Here is a 20,883-nt window from a genome sequence, read left to right as displayed (position 1 = left end):
ATCTCCAAGCAACAAAATGATGCTTTTATTTCGACAAGGAACAAAGATTACGGGAATCCGCAAATGTCGAACGGCAAGGAAAAAGATCAATCGAGCGGTTCGACAACAACTTCGACAGAAGTTGTACCACCCATCATTCCTGAATTAACAATAAAACCACCAAAGGGAGTAGTACACAAGTCGACATTTAATCCTCGCGCCAGAGCGGCGTAGCATTATAACATAGTGGAAGATTTGGCCCAATCGCCATCCGCTATGTCGACTCTTGAAGTACTACAAAATTGTCCATCCCAAAGGCAGGCGTCGTTATCAACCATTGGTGGGGTTGATCCCAAGGATTCCAATCTTGTATCTTTTGATCACAAAGGATACGATCCTCAGTTACCAGCTCAAATAGCTTTCCTTGTACAAGTGAAAGCCCTCAACAAAACTGTTCATCGAACAATTATTGATGAGGGGGCATCAACATGTATTATGTCAATGAGTTGCTGGAAAACTTTAGGATCTCCAACCTTGTCGCGATCCTCGACAACATTGAAAGCATTCGACGGAAGGACATATACCCCATACGGTATCCTAAATAACTTGAAGGTTGAACTAGGGGGCAAAACAGTAGAAATAGATGTTGAAGTCATCGATGGGAATCTTGATTACAACATCCTACTGGGAAGACCATGGATTTATGCCATGGCAGCTGTTGTGTCGACCTATTTTAGAAAAATCGCATTCCCTTTTCAAGGAGGGATTACGATCGTTGACCAACAAAACTTCCTCCCTAATGGTTCACAAGTTACAGGAAGCATTCCAATGATCCATGGAAGCGACCATTCGTTTCAAGATATTGGAGTAGGCCTACTGAAAGACCCCACCTTGATGGGAACTTTCGCACTTCCACCTCCGATATATATAGGGGAAGTAGCGATGGTAAGAGCCTGCAATATGATATCTTCTACGAAGATCTCAAAAGACGATATCAACATGGATCATGCAATGGTTTTGCCCCCAAGCCCCGTAGAAATATTGTAGCAATCACTGTTTCGGGCATGGGAGGCGAACCCAAATCAACGCTCATCAAGCATTTGGGTAGATAGGTCTAGAGAATATGGTACACCTTCAGATCCTTGGTCGAGAGTGCATGGAACCGACGAAGGAATTATCGAATCAATGATGATTGAAGGAAAACCATGGAATGATTACCACCATCGTTCCCTTCTTCCAGATTGCGAAGAGGATACTCAAGAAGATCTCTATCACCCTTCAGTCTTTGAATTCCTTTCAAATACTGTAAATACGGTGGATTCCGAGCGAAACTTATCCAATATTGAAGAGACTATAGCCATAAATATCTCGACCAAAACAGATGTTGTAGAGAATATTCATGTTGGCAAAGGTTGTTCTCCTTCAGAACTGGAAATATATAACGCTCTTTTTCGTGAATTCAGAGATGTCTTTGCTTGGTCATATGATGAAATGCCAGGCATTGACTCGAGTATTGTTGAACACGAAATTAAGATGTATCCAGATGTCAAACCAGTAAGACAGCGGCTCAGGCAGGTGCACCCCAAGAAAGTCGCTGCCATTAAAGCAGAAGTTGAAAAACTCCTACATGCTGATTTCATCTACCCGGTTCCTCTAACCGATTGGGTATCGAATATTGTCCATGTTATGAAGAAACAAGGAACAATAAGAGTGTGTGTCGATTATAGGGATGTAAATCAAGCTTGTCCAAAGGACAACTACCCTACACCCTTCATCGACTAGATAATTGATGAATGCGCCGGATGTGAAATCTTTTCATTTATGGATGGATTCTCCGGGTATAATCAAATTAATATCCGCCCACAAGACCAGTCAAAGACTGCATTTATCTGTCCGTGGGGCACATTCGCTTATCGAAAATTACCCTTTCGTTTAAAGAACGCAGGGGCAACGTTTCAGAGGGCAATGAATTATGCCTTCCATGACATCAAGAGCATCGTTCAACCATATCTCGACGACCTTCCGGCTCACTCGCGAAAGCGGACTGATCATCTGCAGCATTTAAGAGCGATATTTCTACGTTGCCGACACTACAAGATAAGACTCAATCCACACAAATGTGTGTTTTGCGTAGGTTCTGGTCGTTTACTTGGCTTTGTAGTCTCTAAGGATGGGATTCGTCTCGACCCGTGTAAGGTTCAGGCAATCATTAATTTGCCTCCACCTTCAAATTTGCTTCAGATTCAGAAACTCCAAGGGAAAGCAAACTTTCTGAGGAGGTTCATTCCAAATTAAGCAGAACTTGCTAAAGGTTATACACGTCTTTTGAAAAAGGATGTACCCTTTGATTGGAACCAGGTTGCGCAAGCTTCCTTTGATGCTTTGAAAGAGTCTCTAGTAAAGGCATCATTAATGTATTCCCCTGATTATCTTAGGGATTTTAACCTGTATCTGGCTGCAGCAGATACGACCATTGCGATGGTTTTAGTTCAAGAAGTCAATGGAATTGAACATCCTGTATATTATTTAAGTAGAAACTTAAATGATACAGAAAGTAAATATTCTTACGTTGAAAAGCTAGCACTTGCTGTTGTTCAAGAGGTACAGATATTTCGGCATTATATACTCTTTCGGAAAACTACCATTCTGTCAGATTGCAACCCCATGACTTATATACTGTTGCGGCAGTTGCTGGGGGGCAAATATTCAAAATGGATAGCAATCCTTCAAGAGTTTGATCTAGAATTTGTGAAATCCAAATCAAAGAAAGCTCTAGTATTCGCAGAATTATTATGTGATCTCCCATCGTCGTCCAACGATGAAACCTCTGAGGAATCAATCGTGGATGAGACTTTGTTTCTGATATCTACAAGCGATGAGTGGTATGGAGATATAATCATTTATCTCCAAAACCAAAAATTTCGGCCAAACACCTCGCACTCTGAACAGAAACGTATTAGATACCAAGCAAAAGACTACATGATCGTCGGTGATACTCTTTACTGTCATGGTATCGATACAGTTCTGAGGAGGTGCCTCACTCATGAGGAAGCCGAAAAAGCCCTGAATGAGTGTCATTCAGGCGTGTGTGGGGGGCATCAATCTGGTTTCGCTACAGCACAAAAGATCTTACGAGCAGGATACTTCTGGCCAACCATGTTCAAAGATTGCATAACCGCAGTCAGAAGTTGCCATGCTTGTCAAATCTTTGATAGCAAAACCAGAAGACCACCCGCACCTCTGCAGCCGATAGTTGCAGTTGGGCCATTCGCCAAATGGGGCATCGATTTCATGCAATGTAACCCCACCTCGACCGGGGGGCATGGGTATATTATAGTCGTCGTTGACTATTTTACCAAATGGGCCGAGGCGATGCCTACATTGGATAATACTGGTGAAACAGATGCCCTTTTCTTTTTCAATCATGTAGTCGCCAGGTTCGGCGTACCACAGGCTATAGTTACAGATCATGGATCGCACTTCCGCAATCACATGATGGTTGAATTAGCTGCCAAACTAGGGCTATCTCACGACAGCTCTACTCCGTATTATCCGCAAGCCAACGGACAAGTTGAAGCAATCAACAAGGTCCTCAAGTGTATGTTGCAAAGGATGATCGGGGTTCACAAAAGAAGATGGCACCTAATCCTATACGCAGCCTTGTGGACTTACCGAACATCGGTAAGAAACGCGACCGGATTCACACCTTTCAACTGGTGTATGGTCTGGAAGCAGTCTTACCAATCTAGTGTGAAATCTCGTCTCTTAAACTCGCAATTGATCTTCTCCCCGGAACTTCAGAAGAAGAGGCTCGTTTCTTGGAATTAATCCAATTGGATGAAACCTGTCGTGATGCCGCTTTGGCTAATGAAGCCCATAAGAAACGAGTCAAGGCGCAGTTCGACAAAAATGTCAAACCCCGTGTCTTCTCAGAAGATTACTTGGTCTTGCTTTACGACCAAGAATCCGATAAATTGGGAGCAGGTAAATTTAATTCTTTATGGATGGGCCCCTATATTGTCAAACGAGTGTTAGCAAAAGGAGCCTACGAGTTAATGGATTATGACGGAATTCCACTGGTGCAACCTCGTAACGAGTTGTACCTCAAGCGTTACTATGCTTAAATAGTAACCAGCATGCTTTTGTTGTATTTTGTTTTCGCTAAAGTGGTTGTTATTGGTCGATTAATCCACCTTTTTTACATTCATTGCAGATGTCGAATCTTTTGGAGACATGTGTGGGATATGCCGACGGAGCAAGTCGTAGTTCGCGGAACCTATCCTCCGCAGCCTGGGCCATTTTTGATCCAAGCGGCGAGTTAGTAAGTTTTAGAGGGGTATGTATTGGTCAATCAACGAATAACATCGCTGAATATAGCGCGTTGATAGAACTACTCTCTGATGCCATCACCCATGGTATACGCCGACTAGTCGTCAGGCTAGACTAACAGCTCATAATACTACAACTCAATGGTATATATTCCGTCCGCAACCCAACTATTTATCACATGTTCCTAAGGGTTAAGATTTTGGAAAGACAATTTGATTCAATTCAATACCAACATATTTCCAGAAACTTAAACACATTAACCGACTCATTAGCAAACTATGTGTTAGATAGACATTTGCAACATTTATAAAAGGAAAAACATCATCAATGTTGTACATATGGATCATAAAACTCAACCAGAATAAAACCCCGAAAATCAAAATATATATATATAAGTTGTTTATGGTTTACATATAATGTTCTGTAACCAAGACAAAATCGGTCACGTGACCCAAAAACTCAAAAATGCTAGGGGGCACCCTAGCCTAATGATGCTCATGATAACACGTCACGGCCTGTGCTATCATACGCAAGAGACGGGTCCATCGTCTAGGCACACCAGTAGTATGCCGCTGCAACTGTAAAGGTAACTCGTCGATCCTCACATCGGGAATGCCGAGAGTAAGGCTCTCAACCTGCTCCTGCACAGCTGTAAGGGTCTCAGCCACGTCAAGGTCGCAGAGAATAACCCTCCCAGCAGTCTCCCCTGCTGGGGCAGCGACTGGCGCTCTCGGGCGAACTGCTGGACGAACAGGACCGACATCTGCAAGCACATGAGTTTGATTAGAGTCTTGATAGAATAAAGCACAGGAACATTATGAATAAAAACAATAAACAGTGATATGGTCAAAATTCTTACCAGTAGCATCCCACTGCTCGCCGTCTGGCAGTACCAAATCCGGATCACCCCGGAAATCCATACCAACATATGGATACTCGGAATAGACCATCTCCTGACGCTCGAACCACCTGAAGAAGGTAGCAGTGAAAGAAATCTGAGATTGACCAGCATGCCTAGACATGTGATCAACCCATCACTGCATGCGTGGTTCAGTGGGAGAAGGCAAGCCGAGATCAATGTACTGTGGTTGCATCAGTGGTATTTTCTCCAAGGCAAAGGCAGTCAGAATAGAACCAAATCCAAAGTTCTTCAGCTTCCCGTCCTTTACCTTGTTCAATTGACTTTTCATCTGAAGAAGTACTGCATCACACCAGTTGAATATTTTCGGTTGGAGACACTCCAAGGCGTGCTGCACATAAGATCTGTTGGCAACATGAAGAGATGCGCTGCCGGCCATCCTACCAATAGTATACAGAATGGACCTGAGAGGCCTGCTAGTAATCTCACGGATAACAACCTTGCCGTCTCTACTCGGCTGGGACCCTTCCCTGCAATACTGGCGGACATAATCTCTCACGGAGTCATTCCCTCGGGCCGAACCAGACAAAGAAATGGGGGCACCCTACCTCAACAAACCAGTCAAGAAGTAAATGTCTACCACGGTCAAAGGAATGGGTTTGCTCCTGATCTAAAATACTTGGTTGATAGGATCCCAAGCATCAAGCATATACTACAGTAAGGAGATCTGTGCTCTCATGCTAGAGATACGGAAAAACTTCAGCAGGCCACAGTCCCGCAGCGCGTTCACCGTGACAGGGTCATGGAGGGCAATCATATCCTCTTCTTCATGTTCTCGTTCTCGCCATGTAAGGGTCATTTTGCTCAAAAGTCCCTACAAAACAAACAAGAGAAGGAGTAAGATCCTGGATTTGATGAGAAACTGGAAAAATTTTCATCAAAAACTGTGCAGAAGAACTGTTTTTTGTGCCCAACGCAACTGACTAGTGTCCCACCCACGTTGAAGGTCAAACTGCCTTCATGCAGCTTGACATTCAACGCAGGTTTCGAATGGACTGCCTGCGCTGAAGGTACAGCGCCCTAACAAAACCCCAGGGGCTCAGGGGAACAGGAAAACAGGCACAGAATGGAAAAAGGAAACCATGAAAAGAAAGAGCTAGGGTTTAGCTCCTACCTGGTCCAGACGGTGCCGAAAATCATCCGCAGAATCTCCCGAAATCAGCTGATGAAAATCAAGGGGAAAGAGGCTCCTCCAAAGCTCTGACAAACCAAGTTCAAATGAAATGGTAAAATGAGAGGTAAAAACACTTTTTATTTGCTTTTTACGTAGTTCAAAGTAAAAATTAATGTTTTAATCTCATTTTCAAGCAAATGTTATTCATTTCTAACTAGTTTGATGCAGCAATTTGAAAAATGCAGTACTATCGTTGAAAAGAGAAAAGCTAGTTATGGTAAAAAATCAAAAGTAGACCATATAATCGAGCAGTTTTAGCACACAGTTCATGCTCGTTAAAAAATAAACGCAAAGATCCGAGCAGTTTTAGCGCATAGTTCATGCTCGTTAAAAAATAAACATAAGATCGAGCAAGTGTTTCAACCCGTGTTTAAGCTCGTTAAAAAATGAACTACCCGGTAAATAACCACTGCGAAAGTAAAATTATCAGCCATTAAAGCCTTGGTCGTGTTTGCACCGTCACCTCCACTTTTCTATTGGCCGATCATTCACCTCCATTTGATTTTTTACCCATTTTGAGGAACAACTGAGAAGAGTGATTTCACTAAGCCATCCTTGTGACACTGCCATGATTGGAATATTCCAAGCCGTACCTAGAATCTGCTGCTGCCATGTTCGTCACTCGTTCCTCAAGAGACGAGTCTTCTTTAAGCTCTTTTCAACTGACTCGTAAAATATGAAAAGATTGCCGAGTTTTGGCCTACCAGCTCATTAAATGACCGGAAGAGCTATCCCTCCTCTAGATTTTAATCTTTTTGGACCTGAGGGATTATTGCACAAAAATATCAAGCGCTTTTTTAGTTCGGCTCGTTAAAACTATCGAAAATTCATCCCTTCTATATTGTTTTATACATTTTCGGACTTAAGGGATTAGATGACGAAAAAGGAATTTTGGAGTTATCTTTATGTGCCTTTTTAGACTCTCTAAAATTGAAAAGGACTGAGTTATCTTTGTCGTTAGACTCGTTAAATGCATTAAATAGCGACAAACTTGTCTTTAGATGAGAACGAGTTTCACTATCGCTAGGCTCGTTAAAACATAGCGATGGGCTTGCCCGAAGGGCAGGTTATAGAACAAGCATATGTTATCCTCCTCAAGCTTGAAAAAAATAAAGAGGTACTGGTCAGAAATGACTGGGGAAAAATTGGGAGAAACAAGAAAACTTTGATGGTAGCAGGTCGCTCTTGAACATGACACTTTTCCTCCGTACCACAATCGGGTTGGGTTGTTTCATTCACCGGCCACATCACCATGGTCTCGCCATACCATCCACATATTGGGGTAATGCTACCAATCCATCGCATTAGTGTCGCCATATGTTCAAGAGAAGTCGTTCAGAAGATTCAACCATGTCCCATCCACTGCCATACATTATCCTTCATCCTTTCATGACCACCACCCTGAATCATATGTCACAGATCGTTTTCACCTCATCAAAATCATTAGCTCCGTTCCGTGTCATTGATGAGGGATTCATTAAGGCCCTCCTTTGACGGATCGCTTCTTGTCGACATCAGCTCATTATCCAAGAAGTTGATCTAGGAACAACCCCTTCAGTACTTTGAAGCTTGCATGCCTCAATGGCAAGTTTCTCACTTCCGACGACAGGTATACATCAATGACCTTCGACCGAAAGATTTTGCGTGGTGTTCGACGCCAAGTCCTTTATTCACACCACGTGAATTGTACTGCAGTACCTTGAGGGTCATCATCCTTATCGGTGATTCCTCTCGCGCTTGTTAACAGTTTACATCATTGACTGGTAATCAAGCGATGTCTTTCCATGTTCGACTTCAGAAAATTCTCACATGGATCGACTTGTACATCGAGTGAAGATCGGACGAGATTGAAGACCCCGGATCAAGTTTCATCCATCCGGGCTGCCATATATATTTAGGAAATAAAGACATTGACATGTACAGCATTGCAGCAGATAATCATCCTACAAAAAGGGATGATGATTTCATCAAAATCATCAGTCTACCATCAGACGATTGTCTGTTCTATGTACAGAAAAATGAATTTATAAAACTGAGCATGGGAATGCCCGACTCAGCTAGATCATGAAAGCAGTATGAAAAATAATGTATTGTATTGTATTGTATTACAGGTCTCCTCCCGGCAATGAATGAACTTCGGATCCCCCTGATAAAGCATTTCGCCCGATAAACAACCTCATACTTTAGGGGGCAACTATTATAGACATTTTTGTGCCTTACAGCATTGAGCATGAAATGTCCATAATCTAAGGGATCCAAAGTCCCTAAACATGTTGTTCCTACCCCTAGAGGAACAAGGCTAACAAACTACAGCAATTCACAGAAGTTCTCCACCAAAAACTGCTCAAAAACAAGTCAAATCAAGATCATGTCAATGGCTCCACTGACCATCTGCGCTGAATGTCAACTGCAACACTGGCTACTTGCGCTGAGTGAGAATGGACATGTGGCAGGCTCATTCCTCAAGGTGTCAAAACCCAGGAAGCTTCCAAAATGACACTTGCCTCAGGGAATTCGACTGGTGATGAGTAAGAGGTTCCAAATCTCCAAGTGGAAGCAAGAACCTCCAAGTGGAATCAAGAACTGACAGAGGGAGAGGACACTAGTCAGATCTCAAGCTGACTCATCCTCTCTCCAAATATCTATATATGGATCTCTCCTCCATGAGATCTAGAGGTTGGAATGTTGTGATTGCAAAGAATTGCTGCTAGTTTGAGATTTGAATCATTGGGTGCTTAATGCTTTGAAGGGGGTGAAGATAGGAATTTCATTTGCTGGGAAGGAGGTGCTGGATTGGAGCCCTTTGGGTTGTATCTCTTCCCGAACCTTGTTATTCATCAATAAAGCTATCTTGTTTTCTCCTATATGCTGATGTATTCTTGATGTATGATTGCATTAGTGTATTTGATTTATTTCTAATCCTGAATCATTTATGAATATGAATATCTTTCTTTGTGTTGTGTTCTTCTCTTGTCGCAAGTAGTTGTTCTCTTGTGATCTCGCAGGAATCAAGTAGTTGTTCTCTTGAAGCTGGGCAAGCGAGGAGGCAAGTATCTGTGAACACCCAAAGAGAAGAGGATCTAGATCGAGGGACAAACGAAAGACATCGGTAAGTCCATTGATCTCTCTTCTTTCTCAATTCATAAAGGAAGAAATACTTGAATAGCTGTCTCTGTTTGTTGCTAAGGCACTGTCACACCTTAGGTGGATAGGATCGTCCTGCATAGGCATTTTTCCCCACAACAAGTGGGGAATTACATACACCCCTCCTTCAGAAAACTTCATCCCAAAGTTAGAATGAAAAGATGCAAGGAGTTTGAAAGCATAGAAACCAGAGAGAGTCATAGCAATAAAATCTCATAAGTCCGACAATGACATTTCTTCCATCAAGAGTATCCAACTGATCTATATCCTCTTATCAACCCTGGCCTACTTCCATTCCCACCCTATCCGTCCTCTGCTGCTTTATCAATGGCAACAGCCATACTAACCACTAATAAAACCGGAATGGTGGAAGCGTCGAATACATTGACCTAACTTCCCCCGCAGGCAACTGGAAATCATCATCACATGTCTAGGGGAGCGTGTCCACCACTGCCCTCCCACGATTCCAGGTTTTGGAGGATACACGGTGGGAAATGCCTCCACCCCTCCTGTAGAACTAGGGTCAATACCCTAATACGGACCACACTACAGAGTTGGTTGGACTTGTCATCGAATAATCCAATCAGGTCGTCTTGCCACCTGTCATTTGCATTTTACTCGTGTCATAAGAGTGCATATCAAGTAGATACCAAATGTAGTAAAATAATGTACATTATACCTTCCTCATGAAATGTCTCGTCCTTCCCTCTTGGCTATCATATAGTTCTTTTTCCCCTGCGGGTTAGCTCTCATTCATGCATTTATATAACAACAAGACATATAATCATCACATTACTAAGTCTAGTATCCATGTGTCAATCTAGGAATTCTCACTAAGTCATTCATTTAAATAAATCATATCCACTTGAGCTATATATGAACCAAAATAGTTCTGATAAGTTACGCGCTAGATAATCCATCACTAAGTGAGTCATACATGTATTCCATATATCAACCATTTCTATCATCAATATCAAATTTATCAACTGAGTCATATGAGTAGTTTTATGTGTCAAACCAAATGCATCAATATTACATAATGTTCATAAATAAATAACATGGAAATAGAATCTTAACATAGGTAGCTATCTAAGTCAAAATAGGCATCACAGATGCTCAAAAAGTGAGGGGTAGTCATGATGCATAGTCTCTGCATCCTCCTAGGTAGTAGATCCTGGGCTATACTTGTCCCACTGGACCTTAACTTGGTCCACCGTGCGATGTCTAAGCTACCAAAACCTACGGTCCAATATGCATAATGGTTCTACCATTACGGTTCCCATGTCCGAGACCTAATAGTCTTGCCAATCTAATTTGTGAGATTCATCAGAAACATAATGTCGTAAAACAGTTACATGAAAAACATCCTGAGTTTTATGCAAATGGGGTGGCAGTACAAGACGATAGGCAACTGGTCCAATCTTCTCTTTGATCCTAAAAGGTCCTACGAACCGAGGTGACAATTTCGTTCCCTTCCCAAACCGGATGGTGCTTTTGTTGGGCCGGATACGAATAAAAACTTGGTCCCCTACTTCATAATTGCAATCAATCCTATGTGAATAAACATAACTCTTATGTCTATCCTATGCTTCCTTTAACCTTTGTCGAACCTGCTTTACCTCTTCCTCCATTTCTTGAACTAATTTCGGGCCAACTATCACTCGGTCCTCCAACTTTTCCCAACTCAACGGCATTCTGCAAGGTCTTCCATATAAAGCTTGATAAGGAGGCATCCCGATTGAACTATGATAACTGTTATTATAGGCAAACTCTACCAATGGTAATACCTTTCCCATTGAGTCTGATTATCCATGACGTGCATCCTAAGCATGTCCTCTAGAACCTGATTTATTCTTTCAGTCTGCCCATCTGATTTCTGGATGATATGTAGTGCTCAGGTTTAACTGAGTTCCTAGAGCTGACTGCAAACTTGTCCAAAACCTCGATGTAAATCAGGAGTCTCTATCATAAATGATCTTTGTGGGTAATCCATGCAATCGGATAACTTCATTGACAAACACTTGCGCCACATCCGTAACGTCGTAAGTGTCCCTTACTAGGATGAAATGGGCACTTTTGGTCAATTTATCAACTATAACCAATATAGCATTGTGCCTCTGGGAAGTGAGTGGCAAACCCACCACAAAATCCATGGAAAATACTTCCCATTTAGATGTAGGGATGTCATGAGGTTGTAGGAGTCCTGCTGGATGGCGATGATTAGCCTTCACTCGCTGACATTCAAGACATTTGGTGACAAACTAGACTATGTCATGCTTCACGCCTGCCCAAAAGAAGAGTTTCCTTATGTCTGCGTAGATCTTCTTTACCTCAGGATGTGCACAATAGAGTGCTATATGAGACTCTGCAAGGATGGTTTCTCTTATACCCCCTTCCTTAGGTATGTACATTCTCCCTTGGAATCTCAATAGCCCATCTGGTTCAAGGACATATCCTTCAAAATTTGGTTTTATATGTTTCCTATTCTAGATAGCTGAGATGACTTTTAGATACCAACTATCATCAAAGAGTTTCTCCAATATCTGCTCCCTTAAATTTACCTTTAAGGCTACTAGGGAGAAGGTTCGTGGCCTCCTACTTAGAATCAAGTGGTCTGTGATGGGAATGGGCTCCTCCAGCCACAAGCACCCATCATGCACCAAGCAAAGCAACTACCTGATGACAAAAATGGTCACTGGGGCGTGATAGTAATGCGACACCCAGAGGAGGTTTACCAATCCTTCCGTTTCTATTCCTCTCAACCATTTATGTGGCTCCAACTATATGATTCCAGTCGGCATGTCATTTTTCTGGTGCATTAGCTGCACAGTTGCTAAATGTGGGAACTTCTCGTGGTCTGCGAGATCCCAGTCTTCAAATTTTAGCACAGGCACTCACCCCAAGTGCGCTCCTTTGAAAATGATGTCATCCGGGAGCAATGGAGTCTGTAGAGAGCTCTTGCTCTCATCTAGATCTTTGGGCACCCTTGCTTTACCCTTCTGCAGAGGAACATATGCGGGCAGCTTGGTAAGAGGGTCCGCACCCTGGGTGTCGACCTCCATTTCTACATCCTCCTCCTCCTCTACTAGGATTTCTTCAAATAATTCCTCCTCATCGACCTCCAAATTAGTAGCCTTGCCCTTTTCTTCCATGGTAAGCTTACTCCTTAATGGGTTCCTATGGGATACATACACTAGTACCATAGCCTGCTTGTCTTTCTTGGGTCTCAGTGTGTGCGATGATTTAGGGATTTCTATGACTATCTCGACACTTTCTGAGACTTCTACTTGTGCATCTTCCTCAGTGGTCATTTCTCCAGTATCCATGGCTTCCTCAGGTGTTACCATAGTGCTATTCCACAATTCTCTTAACGGCTTGGGTAATTACTCAAGCAAATAATTCACCTTCAGAAGATTGAACAGATCATGCAACAACTCAGTCTTCAAATTGCCAAGTGTTGTTTGTTGGACAACCCTTTGTAATTTATAGTGCCTTTTGAATTTGAATTCGACCGTTCCCCCCACATTCGGTCCATTAATGCTCGATTGGCGGCAGATTTTCAAGAATCTAGCCCATAAAGTTCGCCTTAAATGCCTGTCACCTGCTCCATTTGGTCTCAAACCAAGCATCACATCATGAATAGTGATTTTAATGGTCACTTTCCAGCCGACTCGTGCAGAAGCACAACTACCCTTGCGTTGTTGCAAACCTTATGACACTTCGCTACTGCGCATAGTCCTGATATCGCGCAGCTCCCAGGCAGAGTAGTTTATAGTCCCGTGCCTCCTTTCGGCTGCCTGAAGTGCTAAGACTGTGCTTCTGTCAGCTATTCAGATGGTCGAGCGCCTTGTGTACACCTTCAACCAATTGCCATTGACTTTTCCTGCGAAGAGTTCTCCATTTAACTTTACCAACTACACTACGCCATCATTTGTGATCTTCTTAATAACATACGGTCCCAACCAATCCATTTTGAGCTTCCCTCAAAATTTATCGAACTTACTAGCATACAGCAACACCAAATCATTCACCTTGAAGGTGCGTAACTTAATATGTCGATCGTGACAAGCCTTTTCGCACTGCTTTTGGACCCGCTGGTGAAATCCAGCCAAAAATCGTTCTTCTTCAAGCTCCTCCAACTGCGCAAACCTCTCCTCCATGGCTCAGCGGTCCATCATACCTGTGAGCGTTGCTATGCGTAGACCAGGCACGATGTATTCCATAGGCATTATAGTCTCCACTCCATAAACAAGCCTAAAAAGTGTCTATCTCATCAGTTTCTTGCATGTTGTCCTATAAGCCCATAATACTGTGGGTACGCACAGATCCCAATCATTTCACTGCGCATTACATACCTTTTTGAACACTTTTGCGCGGAGGACCCTCTGCACGATTGTTCTTTCTTCATAATATCTTCCCAACATTAAGAGCCATTTGCACATCGGTCCCCCCAACACATGCTTATTGATCATACATTTCAACGTGGAGTTCATGTGCATCCGCGTAGATTGTTTTCCACATGCCTGCGCCCACCTGGCCAGATGCATGCGTGGATCATCCTATCCATTGCATTTATCTGTCAGTTGCACCCTAGGCTTCCCAAATTGCATGCACATCATTCTCCTACATTTGTGCCAGTCGTCAAAGCTCCCTTTGTGCGTACCCCACCACCTCATGGGCGTAGTGCGTAGTACCCAGTCCAAGGCCTGGAAGCGTTGCTTTTCTGGCACCTCCCTTTCAAATTTATTCAAGAAGGTATCTACCTCACTTAGACCATCATAAGTAGGAATGTCTCTTACTTCTGTCGATATGCAGCGTAGTGACCTTGTCATCATATTACAATTAAGCGTAGTTACCTCGTGTAACCGGTTCTGCCATCACTCCGTCTCCTCATCTGAATCCAAAGTACAGGAGCTTTGGCACTCCCATGCAATCCGCCCATCCGGTGTGGGATTCACCCTGTCTAATCAATTTCGTGTCCTAAATTGCTCTACATAAATTATCAATCTGGGTATCGTAAACTGATGAAGTGTGGTGCACCATATGTGCTTAGTTAACCTTTTTTCTTACTTCATTGTTTTATAGTTTATGTTGTTTTTGGGGGTTTCGTTTCTTATGTTAGAATCTAATTTATAAAGAAAAGAGAAAATAAAACAAATCAAAACTTTGAACAGTTAAATTAATCTAAGCCAGCAAAATATCTAAGAAAAGAAAGAAAGAAAAACAGATCAAGTCCCATTCATAACTTCACATATCGCCAATTTCGTTCTTAAGGAACTAAAAAGACTCAATGAGACGTGAACTTATGTAATGAGTATCCTACGGTATCGTAAACTAATGAAGTGTGGTGCACCATATGTGCTTAGTTAATATTTTTTTCTTACTTCATTGTTTTATAGTTTATTTTGTTTTTGGGGGTTTTGTTTCTTATGTTAGAATCTAGTTTCTAAAGAAAAGAGAAAATGAAACAAATCAAAACTTTGAATAGTTAGATTAATCTAAGCCATCAAAATATCTAAGAAAAGAAAGAAAGAAAAACAAATCAAGTCCCATTCATAACTTCACATATCGCCAATTTCGTTCTTAAGGAACTAAAAAGACTCAATGAGACATGAACTTATGTAATGAGTATCCTACTAAGCAAAAAGAAAGAACATGTAAAGAAAAACTAATCTACTGTGTTCTCTATGCTCCAATTCACCAATCAGAAAATAGGAAGACTACTTTCTTGGAATATTTTGTCAAGCATAAATTACACAGTTAGATAAATCTACAATCAACCGAAAGAAAGAACATGTAAAGAAAAACTAATCTACTGTGTTCTCTATGCTCCAATTCACCAATCGGAAAATAGGAAGACTACTTTCTTGGAATATTTTGTCAAGCATAAATTACACAGTTAGATAAATTTACAATCAACCTACTAAGAAAAAAGCAAGAACATGTAAAGAAAAACTAATCTACTGTGTTCTCTATGCCCCAATTCACCAATCGGAAAATAGGAAGACTACTTTCTTGGAATATTTTTTCAAGCATAAATTACACAGTTAGATAAATCTACAATCAACCGAAAGCAAGAACATGTAAAGAAAAACTAATCTATTGTGTTCTCTATGCTCCAATTCACCAATCGGAAAATAGGAAGACTACTTTCTTGGAATATTTTGTCAAGCATAAATTACATAGTTAGATAAATCTACAATCAACTGGTTGAACACACTTGCATGAATTAAAATTGCATGAATGGAAAATCTAAACTATCAAACTTGAAAGCAATAAAATGACATACTTGAAATGAAATCAAAGCAAAACTACAAAATAAAATCTACTCTACCTTACATTCTAATATGCTCCATGACATCTACTTCACATCTCCTTCCATGTTGAGAACATCAAAGCTTTATTCAAATTCTTCAAAATTACAAAGTACAACAAAGCTCTCCAAAGCTTTCCAAAGCCATCAAGGAAGAACTACAAGCTCCAAGCTAAAGAGCTACCAAAAAGCTACAAGCTTAAGAACTAAAAAGCTAAGCTAACAAATGAAGGAGAGAGATCTCCTATTTATACAAAAATATGAGAAGTCATCTCATTAATGAGAGTCCATGAATCTCTCCCTCTACCTCTAGAGTCCTAATCAAAATAGGAACTGATAAGACACATGTCTTCTTAGAGTTTCAATACAATTAGGAGATGTGACACATATCCTCATGATCTCATGATTCTCTCCACTCAAATTCGATTTTTTCCTTAGGGTGCCACATAAAGGTCTTCTAGAAGCCTCCTTTTGACCTACACATGTCAATAATCTCAACCCACTTGTTAGGTATAAGAATATGCACATTATTTTCTAATTTTTAACCACAATTCACTTAAAAAGGCTAAGAATTAATAAATTTTGGAAAAACATAAATGTGGCCCAATGATAATGAAAGTGGGATGAATGTAGTGACATAGTAGTGAAATGGAGGTGAAACAGAGGTGATATAATGGACATAATAGTGAAAGTGTAATGGAAATGAATGACATTTTCAGGACCCAACACACCCATTCCTGGTTTCGTGTTGTTATCTTATAGATGTAGTCCCAATCATCATCACTTTCATAGTTGTGCACCGGCTCCATATAGTGCGATCCTTCAGTAGGGTCCAGGGGTATAATTACGCATAGTGATTTCTTTTCAAAACTCATTTTCTGCTTTTTCAGATTAATCACCCCATTCATGTCAGTGACCCAATTAATTCCTAAGAGTGCAGGGTAGGGATTTGTCATCGACAATCTCTATCACTTCAAAGTCTGCTAGCGTGCTCACTCCCTCAATATCCACAGTTATTCCCTACAATCGCCCCATGGATATTATTTTTTGCTAGTTCACCATTCTTAGTTGAATTGGAGACCACTACAGTGTAGGTCACCCCATTCAATCCCATGTTTGTTTCGGCAGAACATTCACATCTGATCCTAAATCCAATATGACTTGATCCATCTCATATTCTCTGATTTGCGTAGTCAGTCTCATTTCTCTTCCTGTTCTTGTCTTATGTTTTCCAATCTTCTTGACTATGCGCAGTTCTCCTGGCACGGTCCCAGCGCATCTGTTAATGAGTTCCTATAACCCTTTTATCGCCTTACTGTCGCGCAGTAGCTTCATACATGTTTCCAGGAACGTTGTGAGCATAGATGGGTCCATCTCCGACTCCAATTTATCTTTGCTTCCGGAAGTGGAGGCATCAGCGAAGCTCTTCTTGGCTTCCATGAAGGTTTCCCGAGTGCACTCCAAATCAAACTCTACTTCCTTCGTCAGAGCTTTGCGAACCCAAGTACTATCTTCTGGTTTTTTTCCTTTGTTATCTCCCGTTGCTATTCCACTTTAGAGCACAATGTTTACATTTAGATCTTCCTCGCATGGCTCAGACCTCATCATCTGTAGGTTCTGAGTCGGGGGAGGTGGTAGCACTCCTTTGTCGCATATCCTAGCTATCAGTGTAGGATAATCTTCTGTCTCATGATCAAAAAAGTTGCAATACAAACACGATGGGCGCATTGGATTTGTGCAATTGTGGGCATAATGTCCTGGCCCTCCGCAATTGTAGCATATCAACTGTCCACAACCTCTTCCAGGTCCTCCTCTGCCTCGGCCTCGTCTGCACCCCTGAAATCTTGTTCACGCCATTCCTGCATTTTGGTCAAGGGGCCACGTTTTGGCTTGAAATCTGTAGGTGGGAATTCTATCCATCATTAACTCATAGCTTCTACAAGTGCGCTCATCGTGTCCCACTGACCTACAAAAGTTGCAAAACAACTGTTGCGAATTTTGCGTATACTTCTATAACAAGTGACAATTGTCTGTGGCATGTTTTCCTGTTATTTGACAAATCGCGCACCACAAAGCAGGTGTCGTGCTAGGTCTTGCTTGTGCTTCCAGCCTTAAGGGCATCGGTCCTCCTCCTGCAACGTAATTTGCGAAAACCAGGCAATGGTCCTTGTCATGACCCTGACCCTTGCATTTTACACACCATACCTCTTCACACACTTCCAGTCAAGTTGTCTTATCCTGTTTCATACTCTGCATCTCAAGGCATAAATTCTTCAGCTGCGCATGGATCTGTTGATCTCCTAAGTTGGGATCCTGCATTGAGGTCTAATGTAGTCTCATAGCAATCTCTAAGGCCTCCGCCTAAATCGTTATCTTTTTCTATGATAGCGCACTTCTTAAATGTGGCAGTAGCGAAGCTACAAACCATTTGCGATGTTGTCCATCCGTCAGATTCATATTAGCTTCGTGAATCATACATTTCAGGCTCTGATCTAGCTCCCAAGGAGTCTCGCCTGGTAGCATCGTGATCTCTTTGAATCCAATGATTGACTGTGCTTCAGACTTTGGCCTGCTAAATTCTCTGTTTAGCGTTGCTTGGATATCCACGATTCCTTCATTTGGATTAACATTGGAGTGATTAATATACCATGTTAGCGCGTGGTCCTACAAGGCACTAACCAGTGTCTCTTTCTTTATATTGTCATCTGTAACTCCTTGCGCTTCCCATACAGCCCTTACCATGAACCAGAATTGGTCTGAATCCTCATTTCCCAACCCCTTGAACACAGGCAACTTCATTGTGCTTGCCATATTGAATTGCGGTGGTGGTGGAGGTGGTATGGGTGAAGATGGAGGTGATGGTGGTGAAGCTGGTGGCGGTGTGGGTGGAGGTGGTATTCGTGGAATTCTTTGCCTTATCAGATGGATCGCACTTCGCGGTGAGACCTTCGCGAGCTTTTCCTCGTCCCCTCATGGAGATGAAATCAAGGGGCTAGTTTCTGGTCCTTTATTTCCTTCGTTCCTGTAATATTTTCCACTTCGCGTAGCCCCAAACATCAAGGTAACTGCATAACCCTCTTTTCGCACAATAGCATTTTAATCCAAGTATTAAATGAATTTACGTACTTACCTCACAGGCCTTTGAGAAAGTGTCACTCTGTCTCACTGTGGCTAATGGAGGTGTCAACCACAAACTCAGTAATGAATCCTCCTATGATACGATCGAGCCAATGATCAATGGCGCACACGATCTTATCCTCCGATGCTTCCAACCTTCGCATTAACTTCGGGGTCCACACAATAGGATCGTCAAGTTTCCACCTTCCTTGACTATCTGCTAGCTTCGCGATCCACTCATATAGCTCACCAAGGAAGGACACGACGAATATATATACTCATTCTTCTTCATCATATGTGATCTATATATTTGTACTTAGCTTGTTATGTAGTTTATATATTCAAATATGGTAACATTCTATAACATTTATATATTTATATTTATTTAATTAAGTGGTTTATATATAAACTACATAACAAGCTAAGTACAAATATATAGATCACCACTCTTCTTTTGACAGTCATGGGTTCCTATTCTCCTGCGCTTCAAACTCATGAATTCTTCTATCCAACCAGCCTTCAATTTCCTTCTTAGTTGGATTCCAATGATATGACATCAGACATCTCTATGCAGATTCCGGTCCTGGCAACAGAACCATTTTTTGGCTTGAGGGGGCCTGACCCAGGTTCAGAGTTATTTAGCCAAATAAATCCCTACTCTACTGGCCCTTTTGGCATCAGCCCGTGGAGTGCGGACTGAAGTCTCACCCGAAGCAGTATGGGGGGATGCTGGAACCAAGTTTTCGCACCCTTGAGATGTCTATGGTGTCGATTTAGTCCAACTATGCTTATCTTCACCCAGGTTACTTTGCGAATTGTTCTAACCTTCAATAACCTCACGATTTGTTATAATCACCTTTCGCACAGCCCTAACCACGAGTTGAGGTGCTTTCGTGCTACTTTGGCAGCGAACTGCACTATTTCCTCAAATTACACCACGAATCTTACTTATCTTCTTACAGATGTTATTCAACTTTGCATAAATAGATATTCTATCTTGTATTCACTTAATCAACACATTCATACTTATTCGCGCATCATATAAGAATTTAAAGTTCATTGTATATTCAATGTATCAGATGCATAAAACAGGAAATAAATACATAGAATGGATATGAAACTTCTCTTTATTAATGCTCCAACTATTACAGACTTGACTCACCCTGCACACTCAGCTGCAGCGGTCTACACAATCAGCTGCGGACTACTAGGCCTCTGCGCACTCAGCTGCAGAGCCTTCTCCTACTCTACGACCCAAAAATAGACTTTACGCTTCAAATATCACTCAACTCTTCATCCTTAGATCTGTTCTTTCATTATACTCCAAACTACTAAGAGCCTCGCTCTATTTACATAATCCCATGGTCCGTAGACCATGTGTAGATCTCTACAGCCGACATTACAATAACAAAATTGAGGGGAGACAACCCTATGACTCTTTTACAAGCTACGCGCTTCGTGCCCACAAAATACGGAGTCTTTACATTGAAGTTATAATTTTTGACCAAAATCTCGGCTCTAAGCCCCAAAACTTCCCTTGGGGGATCCCGCGCCCAACAGTTGACAAGCAAAGAAACAGATTGTGCACTACAGAATCCATAGCAGAGGCTAGAGCACTAGAAGACAAGGGTGATTTGACAGGTTCCCAACTTGTATTGGGGATCAGGAGAAGGGATTTGCAGGCATCCCAAGGCTTTATGGATCAATTATCAACTGGTTTTTCAAACCCGGTGGCTTCTCTGACCTTATTCTAAGCGTTGAGGGGCTTAAATAGGGTTGCACTCTTTTCCCCATCTTAATCAGGATTTACATTGAATCATGAGCTTGACTAGTTTCTAAGGGAGATGACACATGCCAATGAAGGGTGCATTTTACACCATGGTCTAAGTACTTATTGTCATTGATTGA

This window comes from Pinus tabuliformis, chromosome 3_2 (assembly GCF_031772625.1).
Source record: "Pinus tabuliformis cultivar Carrire ecotype Pingquan chromosome 3_2, CPIR1, whole genome shotgun sequence".
Taxonomy (NCBI): domain Eukaryota; kingdom Viridiplantae; phylum Streptophyta; class Pinopsida; order Pinales; family Pinaceae; genus Pinus; species Pinus tabuliformis.
Note: the sequence above shows the minus strand (reverse complement) of the source record.